We start from the raw sequence: 11,932 nt of genomic DNA, 5'->3' as shown, positions 1-11,932 counted from the left end.
TTCCCTGTCCTGAGGGCGGGCCTCAGACTGGGCGTCCGTTTTAAGGGTGACTTACGGTGCCTCGGCTGTCCTGCTCGGTGTTTGCTCGCTGCTGTGGAGAGCTGGCAGACAGCCGGCTGAACATAAGCTAGTAGTGTGCCTAGGTCGCCCAAAAGGCCGACTGGTCTGTGTGAGTAGTGTGGGCAGCAGGAAAGTGACTGTCCCCTCTTACTCAGCACTGGTGAGGCTGCACGTTGAATACTGTGTTCAAATGTAGCGCCAGTCACAACAGAAAAGGCTTTGGGTTGATGCCCTTGGAAAGAAAGGCAGCAAAGTGGTGAAAGGTCTAGGGAGCAATTGAGGGAGCTGGGATTGCGTAGTCTGGAGAAAAGGAGGCTGATGAGAGACCTTACTGCTCTGCTACAACTACGTGAAAGCAGGTTGCAGCGAGGTGGATGTCCATCTCTTCCAGTTAATGAAGCATTGAGGAAATGACTCCAGTTTTGCCCATGGAGGTACATAGTGGACATCGGGAAACGTTTTTGGTTTTTTTTTTGCTGAGGAGATTGTCAAGTATTGAAACAGGCTGCCTTTGGAGTACGAGGAGTAACCATCACCCTCTGATACTTAGATGTGGTGCTTGGGTACATGGTTTAGTGATGGAATTGGCAGAGCTAGGTTAGCAGTTGGAAGAAATGATCTTAAAGATTTTTTCCAACCTGAACATTTCTGTATTTCTCCATGTCCTGTTTTGCACTCATTTAGTGAACTGCAGTGTGCACACATTGGTGTGTACCTCACTGTTGTGCTGGGGAGGGAAGCCAAGAATAACCTGGGCATAAATGACCAGACCACAAGTGAAGCTGAACATAGAAAATTATAAAGTACACTTCTGTCACACTACAGAGGGATGTGCCACATGTTTTTTGTTACTTGTTTTCCCAACTCTCTAGTCTTCTTTGCTTTTAACATATTTTCAATGAAGAATATTTGTCCTTACACTCATCTATGATACAAGCAGCTTGCCTTAGAGTAGTTTCATGTATGATGCCATGAAGTAAGGCTCCATCAGGACACTGCAGATTTGAGAGTTCTCATGTGCCTTGAAAATGGGGCTGTGTCATCCTGTCTGATACCAGAAGTATATGCAGCCATTCTTGCTAATTATATGTACCAGTAACTCATTTTTTTCAAGACTACCAGACTAGTAGGAATCAGATGGAGTAGGGAGCAAGAATTTGCTACAGTCTATTATGCCACACCTTTCCAGCTATAGAGTTTGGCAGAGCTTTTTAAGTTGTTTCCATTAGAAAGAGGGGTAAATGGTAGAATTTTTATTTTTTGTTTGTTTGTTTGTTTGAAATGCAAGCCTGTCTATTTCATACTCTTTTCTATTATTATGTGCAAAGCATTATTGTCCTGATCACTGTCAGGATCAAGCAGCATGAAAAGATTTCCCTACTGACTGTTCCAAGCCTATTAACACTTCCACCGAAAATTACATCCAATCTTTTACCTTTTCTCAGAACCAGTGCTATGCATTGTTTGCTAAGTCTTCTTTTTATTATTGCACTTTAGCAGTCTGGTGTGGCCCTGGTTTCCTGATCAATTTCTAATCATGCAGCTTGTTGTGATCAGGTCTTTTATTTATGCTCTACCAAGTGAAATAGAATTCACCCCCCAGCAGATTTGGTGAATAAGCCAGAAGGGTTGTTGCATATTCCTTGTGAGTTGCCTGAGTGCTTTTGTTACTTTGAGAAACAAATTCTTGGTTCTTTCACCCGTGGCAGTGTTTACAGGCAGTCTCCTTCCTTTGATCTCCCCAAACCTGAGCTTGTGTGCAAAGCTATTTTATGTCTGTTTTTTCATGCATGCACTAAGTCGTTCAGAATTTTCTGGTAATAATAACGAAGCTGGAAAGTCCTCCACAGCGGTGCCTGACACAGATATGGTTTCATCCCACCTCCAGTGTACTGGTAGGATCTCTGCACAATGTTCACTCACAGAGTGATCCTGGATGGCACACGGTCTTTAACCGTTTATGTGATGCTAAAGAAGAGGACAGGGGGCTGAAATGTCCAGTTGAAACTAATTGGAAAATCAAGGTAGAGGTTTTGAAATGTCCCTATTGTGAACTACTTTCTTCCAGCCCATTATCAAACTCCCTGGTTTCAGAACATAAACGGACACTAACAATTTTGATCCTTAGTTTGATCCTTAGACTGAGGCAGGGCAAAGAAATCAGAAATTAAGTGATATAGAGTGGTGCAAGGAAAGGAATGTACCAGGGGAGGTATAGGCTTTATGTAAGGAGAACATTCCTCACAGAGAGAGTGATTTGCCATTGGAATGGGCTGCCCAGGGAGGTGGTGGAGTCACCATCCTTGGAGGTGTTCAAAACAAGACTGGATGAGGCACCTAATACCATGATCTAGTTGATTGGACAGTTACAGGTTGGACTGGATGATCTTGAAGGTCTCTTCCAACCTGGTTGATTCTATCATCCTGTGATTCTGTGATCAAGTGTTTAAGAGAGGAGAGACTGGAGAGATGAGAAGGACTGTAAATACTAGCCTTCCCTATTTCATATCTGCTTCTGTTAGCATTATGTGTTGAATGAGTCTCAGCAGTGGCCAGCTGCATGTTAGATTTCTTTGAATTAACAAGCTTGAGCAGACTTTGACTGGAAAGAGATGAAGGGTTGGGAGCACAGAGTATGGCTGCTGGAAAATGAAAATTTTAGTATTTCACTCATAAATTTTTTTTTCCAGATTTACAAATTGCTCCCAGTGTAGCAAGAATAAACCTGATAAGAAAACTGCTTCTCTGCTGTTTCAGCCACCTTGAGAAGACACAAGGTCTTGCCCGTAGTTCACAGCCTGAAGTTCCCTGAAGCACGTGGATCAAAAGATGTAAATAATGTTTGCCGGCATGAAAAAAAAAAAAGAAAAAGAAAAAGTTACCTGCCATGTGTGTTGTGTCCAGAAGATGGAGATGTTGGCAAACAGCACAAGAGAGAGCTGCAAACCAGAGGCAGGAGTGGATGGAGCCGAGAAGAGAGACCAAGTGCTATGGGATTGGGCAGAGGGTGAGAATCGGCACGTCAGAGCCATGGTGGAGGAGGAAAGAGAAAAAGGCTAGAAAGGCACAGAGGAGATCTTTCTGAGGCCAGAATTAGTTGAAACGAAAAAAAAAATAAATGCATGACTTAAATGACAACATTGCAAAGACCAGAGGATGCAGGTATGGATCCTCCACACTTTTTAAGGGTGGGAATATGTAGCATGCTGAGGTGGGCTGCTGCCCATTATTGACTCCTAGATGGTAGCAACATGCACAGGCCTTATGTCATAAACTGTCCTCTGTGGAGTTTCTCCTCAACATGTTTCAAGCACCTGTGCCTGATGGAATCCTCTTGGGTGCTGGTGATTCTGCATGTTGTGGGCTGGAGTGGTGGCAGAGCACCCCTGCCCAGGCTGTGCACCCTGGCAGGACCTCTGGCTCAAAGTCTCTGCAGGAGGACATGTATCCTGCCATGTAAGTGGTCTTACCTCACCTGTGCATGCAGAAGCATACATGGGACATGAGTTTATGTGTGTGTATTTGCCTATGATCTTGACATACTGGAAATCCACCCTTGGCTTATGAGTGTTGTGCAGTAGTATTTCATTTGGCCAAAAGGTGTGTTGGTGGCTGCACAGGAACTCATCTGTAAAAGCATATCATGCTTGCACTAGTTGTGAAAACACACATTACTAGCCTTTGACAAGGTCAGTATGAGGACTGTTAAAAGTCAGTGTTCATATGTTCAAGTGGAGCACCACTCTACAGAGATGGCTATTGCCTTGCTGTAGAAACACAGGGCAGAGGTAACTAAAAAACGTTATTGCAGATGAATGGTGAAGCTGATGAGGATTGTTCAAAAGAATGGTGAAAGTAAATTACTACTAACCTGGGAAAAGTTGGAGTTTGCAGGTACAGCTGAAGGAGAGAAAAACTAAAGTCTCTGAAACAGACTTCATGGTTGAAAAGAGAAGCCATGTGCAGTGTATGGGGTGCTTGGATAGGGTTTGAAAAGAGTCTTGCATAAACCCTGCAAAACATGCAGAAATGGTGAGAAAATCAAGACATAGAGCCATGTATGAACATTTATGTTTCTTCTAAATGTGTATTAAGCTGTGGGTTGGGTTTTTTTTGTTGTTTTGGTTTTTTGTTTTGGTTTGTTTGTTTGATTTTTTGTTTTGTAGGCACCTTGTGAAGACTGTGTTTCTATTCTGTTTCCTTGAATGTTGCATGCTCCTGCAGACCTGAGTTGTGAAATTAGAGTATCTAACAGAGCCATGGGGAAAAATTGTAGTTGGGATGTTAGCAGTTAACAAATCCTATGGTGTCTGTGTTACTTGTCAATGAAAATGTGATGTGCTAAAAGGAACGCTTGCCTAAGAAACATCCCTGTGAAACAATAAATGTAGTTGTTGCTGCAACCTAGTGAGACAAAGGGAAAATCAGAAGTGAAAGTCTGAGAGAAATTTGGTGATTTTCCCACTAAATGCAATCTTGGGGCAACTGAAGCAAAAGTAGACCTGTACTACTTTCTGAATGATGTACTTAATTTTCCCATTTCAATATTGGTAGATTCAAGAAAACCCACCAAAATCATCCCATGCCTCCCCCAGCAAAAGTACTTCAATTTGTACTCAATGAAGAGCTGCAGAGTAAATTTGGGTAATTTTGGTCTGTTGGAGAAAATCCAGCTTTTTCCTTCTTCCTAGAAGGAAACTATGTGTGTGGGTGCAACTGAACGCAAAAGCAGTTATCTCGAGCCAGTTTTGGACTCGTGTCTGCAGGGAAGCCCACTCAGGATGGTGGCAAATATCTTGGGTTAGCTCTGGCTGATATGTCCTGCTGATGGGCATTTAATCCAAGTTGTGCTTTCATTAAGCATTTTGTTTAGAAAATATCTTAATAGCTTTATATTTTTTGAGTAATGGTGGCACACATATCTGTTCCAGGAAGAACTCATTGAGATTAAATAATTGGAACGTCAGAAAATGACTTACTGCTCTGATTTGACATGAGAGGACAGTGACTTTGCTAGGACTTGGCTTCTACATTTCTTTCCTCTGATTCTAATGCAATCTGTGCTCTTTCATTTTTCAGTTAGTGAAGAACAACTGAGCACAGATTGGCATTACTGGGAACTGTGCAGCCATCAGTGGACTGTAGATTTTGGTTCAGACATGATACTAAACTGAGGGACAGCAATTTTCAGAGAATTTCAGGATTGGTAGATGAGGAAGTGAGGAAGGGGAGACAGCTGTCTCTGTAATAACTTTCTGACTTAGCTTGCTGTGGATTTCCATCTCATCTTGCACTGCTGATGTGTATCTGTGTGTATCACTATGTGAACTGGTGTAATTACAGTGACAGAGAAGGCAAAAAGAAAAAAAAAAGAAAAAAAGGAAAAAAAAATCTCCATTATGGTAATTCAAAGAAAATAAATGACATAGCAACAAAGCCTTATTATGACTTTAAAATTATGTTTTCCTGTTATAAAGCTCCAATATTAACTATGTGGCAGGCTTGAGATGGGATAAAAAGGGCTGATAAAAAATCAAAAAGTGCCTGAAAATGAAGGCAATTTTAGAGGTTTTTGTGATTTCCTGTAATGTGACATAAATACTGTGTCTGTTTTTTTTTTTCCCTCTTTTCTCTATCTCTCTTTTTTTTTTTCCTTTAAGAAATCTGTAGCTGAGGTCATTGTAGCAAAAAATAAAAGTTGAGAAAACATACATAGGACTTCTGTGCTGGAATGGGCATTGTGTTCCACATGGAGCCAGTCACAGAGGATGGTGCCCATTCAAATTTACATAAAACAAATGTTAAAGCATCTGTTAGTCTGTGTTCTAACATGTGTGTTGCTTCTCATCAGTTTAATTTTGCATTATCAGAAAACCTTTGTTTAGATACAAGCAGCTTTTATTACTTGGACATATTAACCTAGGTCTCTGACAATGGTTTTCCCTCCTCTCCCTGCTGTGGGCTGTCAGCATGGAGCAGCAGTTCTTGCTGCACTCCTGATGCCATCTTCCTGGCACAGTCATAGAATTACAGAATCATAGAATGGTTTGGACTGGAAGGGACCTCCAAAGATCATTGAGTCCAGCCCCGTCCCTGCAGTCATCAGGGGCATCCTCAACTAGACCAGGCTGCCCAGACCCCTGTCAAGCCTCACCTTGAGTATCTCCAGGGATGGGGCCCCAACCACCTCCCTGGGCAACCTGTTGCAATGTTCCACCACCCTCATAGTAAAGAATCTATTCCTAACATCCAATCTATATCTGTCTGCTTTTCTCTAGTTTGAAGTCATTTCCTCTCATCCTATCACTACAGGCCTTTGTAAACAGCCTCTTTCTATCCTTCTTGTAGGCCTCCTTGTAGGTACTGGAAGGCTGCTGTTAGATCTTGCCAGAACTCCCTTTTCTCTAGGCTGAACAACCCCAGCTCCCTCAGCCTGTTCTCATAGCAGAGATGCTCCAACCCCCTGATCATTTTTGTGTCCCTCTTCTGCAGCTGCTCCATCAGGTCTATGTCCTTCCTGTATTGAGGGCTCCAGATCTGGACAAAGTACCCCAGGTGAGGTCTCATCAGAGCAGAGCAAAGTAGTAGAATCACCTCTCTGGATCTGCTGGCCACACATCTTTTGTTGCAGCCCAGGGGCAGACTGTCTGCTCATGTCCAGCTTCTTGCACCCCCAAGTCCTTTCACACAGAGCTGCTTTCTATCACCTCATCCCCCAGTCTGTGTTGATAGTGAGGATTGTTCCAGGCCAGGTGCAGAACCCTGCACTTGCTCTTGTTGAATCTAATGAAATTCACCTAGGCCCACCACTGCTCCAGCTTGTCCAGGTCCCTCTGGCATATCAACAGCACCACTCAGCTTGGTGTCAGCTGCAAACTTGCTGATGGTGCACGCAATCTCACTGTCTATGCCATCGATAACAATATTGAACAGCATAGGTCCGAGTACGGAGCCCTGAGGGACATCACTTGTCACTGCTCTCCACCTGGATTTCAAGCCATTGATCACTACTGACCCTAGATTTGACCATCCAGCCAATTCCTTATCCACTGAACAGTCCACCCATCAAATCCATATCTCTACAGCTTGGTGAGTAGGATGTTGCAGGGATCATGTCGGATGCCTTGCAGAAGTTCAGATAGATCCCATACATAGGTTTTCCCTTATCTACTGACATAATCACTTTGTCATAGAAAGCCACTAAGCTGGTCAGGCAGGATTTGCCCCTAGTAAAGCCATGTTGGCTGTCGTAAATCACCTCCCTGTCCTCTGTGTGCCTTAGCATCGCATCAAGGAGGATCTGTGCTCTCCCATGCTCAACACAGATGGGCACAGTTTCTGGCTCTGCTGTGCTCAGCACAGATGTGGCCAGTTTCAAGCCAGCTCTAGCACCTCTGGTCTTCACTGCCCAGCTCTATGCTAGTTTGCAGCCTGACATGGGTTTTCCCTGAAAAAAGCAAGAAAGCCCAGGGATCAACCCTGCCTTCTATGTACCCCATTCAGGGTTTGGCCCTTTTATGGCACCAATGCATGTAGGGACCTGTGCATCTCCCAAGGCCATGTGTGTGGTTTGCTAAAATGTAAGAGTTAGTGAAGTGGTGTGGTTTCATAAGGAACTAAGTCAGGGACTGAACCTCAGTACTAGGCCAGTAACTTAACCACAAGTTCAACTACTCATTCATTATGACTTATTTGATAATAAAGCTGAAATAAATCCTTGAAATTGTCTCAGAGATTTTTTTGCAGCTTTCCAATCAGAATTGGTTGTGTACTGTTAGTAAAGCACCAGAACCACTGAAAATGATTCACAGATTTCCTTCCTAGGGATGTAAATTAATGTGTGGCCTGTTTTGCTGACACAGTGGATTCAGAAAACTCATGAAGTATAGCTAGCATGAGTAGAGACAAATGTATGATGCTAGCTTTCCATCTGAAAACAGTGAATTCAGATTGTTCTTATATTGTGTTGTCTTCCCTTCTCTGTGACAGTCCTAACTAACAAGGAAGATGTGCTTCTGAGAAGCTGAACCACACAAACCTCTTTCAACTCCATTTAGCCTCAAAATTCCCACTTCCTCAGCATGACTGAAGGTAAGCAATTACAGAGTCACAGTCACATGAATGTTGGCAATGAAGACATTGTCATCTTCAACTTCCTTGATCATACAGAGATAAAAACATTAGAATCATAGAATCATAGAATCAACCAGGTTGGAAGAGACCTCCAAGATCATCCAGTCCAACCTATCACCCAGCCCTAGCCAGTCAACTAGACCTTGGCACTAAGTGCCTCATCCAGGCTTTTCTTCAACACCTCCAGGGACAGAAACTCCACCACCTCCCTGGGCAGCCCATTCCAATGCCAATCACTCTCTCTGGGAAGAATTTCCTCCTAACATTCCGCCTAGACCTCCCCCGGCACAACTTGAGACTGTGTCCCCTTGTTCTGTTGGTGGTTGCCTGGGAGAGGAGGCCACCCTCCACCTGGCTACAATGCCCCTTCAGGTAGTTGTAGACAGCAATGAGGTCAGCCCTGAGCCTCCTCTTCTCCAGGCTAAACAACCCCAGCTCCCTCAGCCTCTCCTCATAGGCTTTGTGTTCCAGGCCCCTCACCAGCTTTGTTGCCCTTCTCTGGACACTTTCCAGCACCTCAACATCTCTCTTGAATTGAGGGGCCCAGAACTGGACACAGGACTCAAGGTGTGGCCTGACCAGTGCTGAGTACAGGGGAAGAATAACCTCCCTTGTCCTACTGGCCACACTGTTCCTGATGCAGGCCAGTATGCCATTGGCTCTCTTAGCCACCTGGGCACACTGCTGGCTCGTCTTCAGCCTACTATCTACCAGTACTCCCAGGTCCCTTTCCTCCTGGCTGCTCTCCAGCCACTCTGTCCCCAGCCTATAGCGCTGCTTGGGGTTGTTGTGGCCAAAGTGCAGAACCCTGCACTTGGCCTTGTTAAATCTCATCCCATTGGCCTCTGCCCACCCATCCAGCCTGTCCAGGTCCCTCTGCAGGGCTCTCCTACCTTCCAACAGATGAACACCTGTTCCCAGCTTGGTGTCATCTGCAAACTCACTGATGCTGGACTCAATCCCCTCGTCCAGGTCATCAATAAAGATATTGAACCGAACTGGGCCCAGCACTGATCCCTGGGGAGCACCACTAGTGACAGCTGCCAACTGGATGTGACACCATTCACCACCACTCTCTGGGCTCTGCCATCCAGCCAGTTCTTGATCCAGCACAGAGTGAATCTGTCCAAACCATTAATGGTTAGTCTACAGCGTCCCACATACATTTTGTAACAGAAAGCTGGCAATGCAGACAGCGGAGATGATGGAGACATAGTGAATTCAAGGCAATAGATGGTCTTAGCCCGGTGATCTGGTTCACTGCCCTCCTGCCTCACCTCCAGCTACTGCCTAAAGTCTTAAAAAACAAGCCCTTGGGCATATGTTAAAAAAAAAAGTGCTTTAAAAGTACTGTATTTGGATTGTGTTCTGTTAGACTTTGCCTCACTGTACCTGGCTTTGTGCTAGTATAAGCTGTGTATGGCTCTTAATAAGCGCTTGGAGCTCATGCTGCTGGCTGTGGAGGACTGCAGATGTATGTGTTTGAAGTTACATGGAAGGTGGGCAAGCCCAGCTTTGGGAACAAGACTGGTCTGGGACCAGATAAATGGAAGCTGTAGGAAGTGACAGAAAGAAGAATTCAGACTATTCTCTGTGGGTGATATTCCTCTTAATGTTTTATTTCCATTTATTTTAAAATTAAGCCATAAATTGAAGGCAGATTTCACATTACACATTCATCTCTTATTCTGTAGTTCCCTGGGAGCCACCTGATCTACTTTGTCAGGATGCAGAGCAGAGGGTTTCTGACCATTTTTGAGCTCTTATGTATATACATATGTACTGATTGAACAAGCAGGTGTTTTCCTTTGTGTTGTCCTGAGATATATCATGCTTTCCCCCCATACTTCTACTTGCTAACATCCATGCTGGTATTCCTCAGATCCTAAGTTGTGTGATAGGGCCTAATTCCTGGAGAACCAGGGTTTATGCTGAGAATATGTTTTTTTGCCCATATTAAGACATAAGGTCAAAAGAAATACTTGTTTGGATTTAAAAAATAACATTATGAAAGCAGGTGTGGTGAGGAGAAGGAGGAGAAGTGAAATTGGCACAGGGAACAAAGGAACATTTTTATTGCCAGAGCCATATTAATGAATGATCTGTAGGCTGTCTAGAATATTTGAATCATTAATTAAGCCTGAATTAAACTTTTCCTGCTATTGAGGCACATAGGATGGTTTTAATCTATGTGGATTCCCTAGTGTCTGGTAATTGGGTCAAATTCACACTGAAGGCATTTCCTTAGTGGAGTGCCAGTCTGTGAATCTCTCTTGTTCCTGACTATATGTTTTCACTGAACTCTGGGAACTGAATGTCTCTAGGATCTCTGCTACATTGTCAGTAGCTAAGACTGGTCAACAATTGAAGTATCTTAGGAGGGGATGAATGCAAAGTCAATGAAATTACCTGCAGGCAATACTTAGGACAGCAGACCGATAAAAAAACACACATCTGGCAGCAGCATAACTAATTAGGAAATTAATTGGTGAACATGCCTGGGCATTGGAGGGAAGTTGTGAAATAGTTTGTCTGACTTCTGGCACATGTGGACTCTGGACACTGGGTTCACAGGATCACAGGTTGCTACAGGTTGGATGGGACCTCCGGAGATCAAGCCCAAGCCGCTTGCCAGAGCAGGACCATATAATCTAGTGCAGGTTGCACAGAAACGCATCCAGACAGGTCTTGAAAGTCTCTAGAGGAGCAAACTCCACAACCTCTCTGGGAAGCCTGTTTCAGTGCTCTGTGACCTTTGCAGTAAAGAAATTCTTCCTCATGTTGAGGTGGACCTTCCTGTGCTGTAGATAGGTTTAATTGCCTCAGTAAAACTTAGCATCATGACTGCTCACATTTGTCCTGTGAAGTCTCATAGGCTGGAGGCAGTGTGTGATGGAGATTGGCTAGTTGGTTAAAGGAGAGTGGTGTCTGGAGTTGCTGTTGGTCAAATGAGGTAGCTTGTCCTGGTGTTTTTGGAAGGAGAGGAACCTAAGTGACTAAGTCTTTGTTGGAGAAGCAGTGGAAATGGAAACCGAAGGAAGAAATGCAGTGAGTGGGGACTGCAAGGAAAGTAGCAGATGAATTAAGATGGAGGTACTCCAATGCACTACTGCTTGCTTATTTTACTTTCATAATCTCATCCTGCCTACAGCTCTGAGCTCATGTTTTTGTACTCTCAGCTTGCTCCATCTGCTCCCACTTGCTCTCTGGCAAGGTTGAGTGTTTTCATAACTGGACTACCAGCCTCTTTGGCACAGCTGGTGGCTGGGATCAAGGCATGCATTGCTTTCTGGCTCTTCTGACTGTAAATCTGTTTTGCTTCTGCCACCCAGGCTTGTTCTTTCCTAAATAAGTGTAGCCTCTCTCCACCAATACAATGGTGCAGCATTACCCTCCCTTCTAAGCAGCACTGTTACCCTCTCAAATAGACCAAGAGGAGGCTGTAGTGTAGAGGCTACAAATATGCTCTTTCTTTCCTGAGAAGTGAAAACCCTCCTCTGACAAAGCTTCCTTTCCTTTTCAGTGAATCTAGAACACCTCAGCTGTATTTCACGCAATGCTGTAAAGGTCTCTTTTTTTTTTTTTTCAGGCAGTAAAAACAAGAAGAAAGGACTTGGTCAGCTAGACAATTCCCTAGATAATTGTGAAAACATGTTTAATCTTATGTTGCTGTGAGCCTGTTGTTTGTTTCTTGATGCCAGTAGGCAGAACATTTGTTGTAACTGCTCTGAATTATCTC

The sequence above is a fragment of the Pogoniulus pusillus genome, chromosome Z (assembly GCF_015220805.1).
Source record: "Pogoniulus pusillus isolate bPogPus1 chromosome Z, bPogPus1.pri, whole genome shotgun sequence".
Classification (NCBI taxonomy): Eukaryota; Metazoa; Chordata; class Aves; order Piciformes; family Lybiidae; genus Pogoniulus; species Pogoniulus pusillus.
This window is presented reverse-complemented; position numbering follows the sequence as displayed.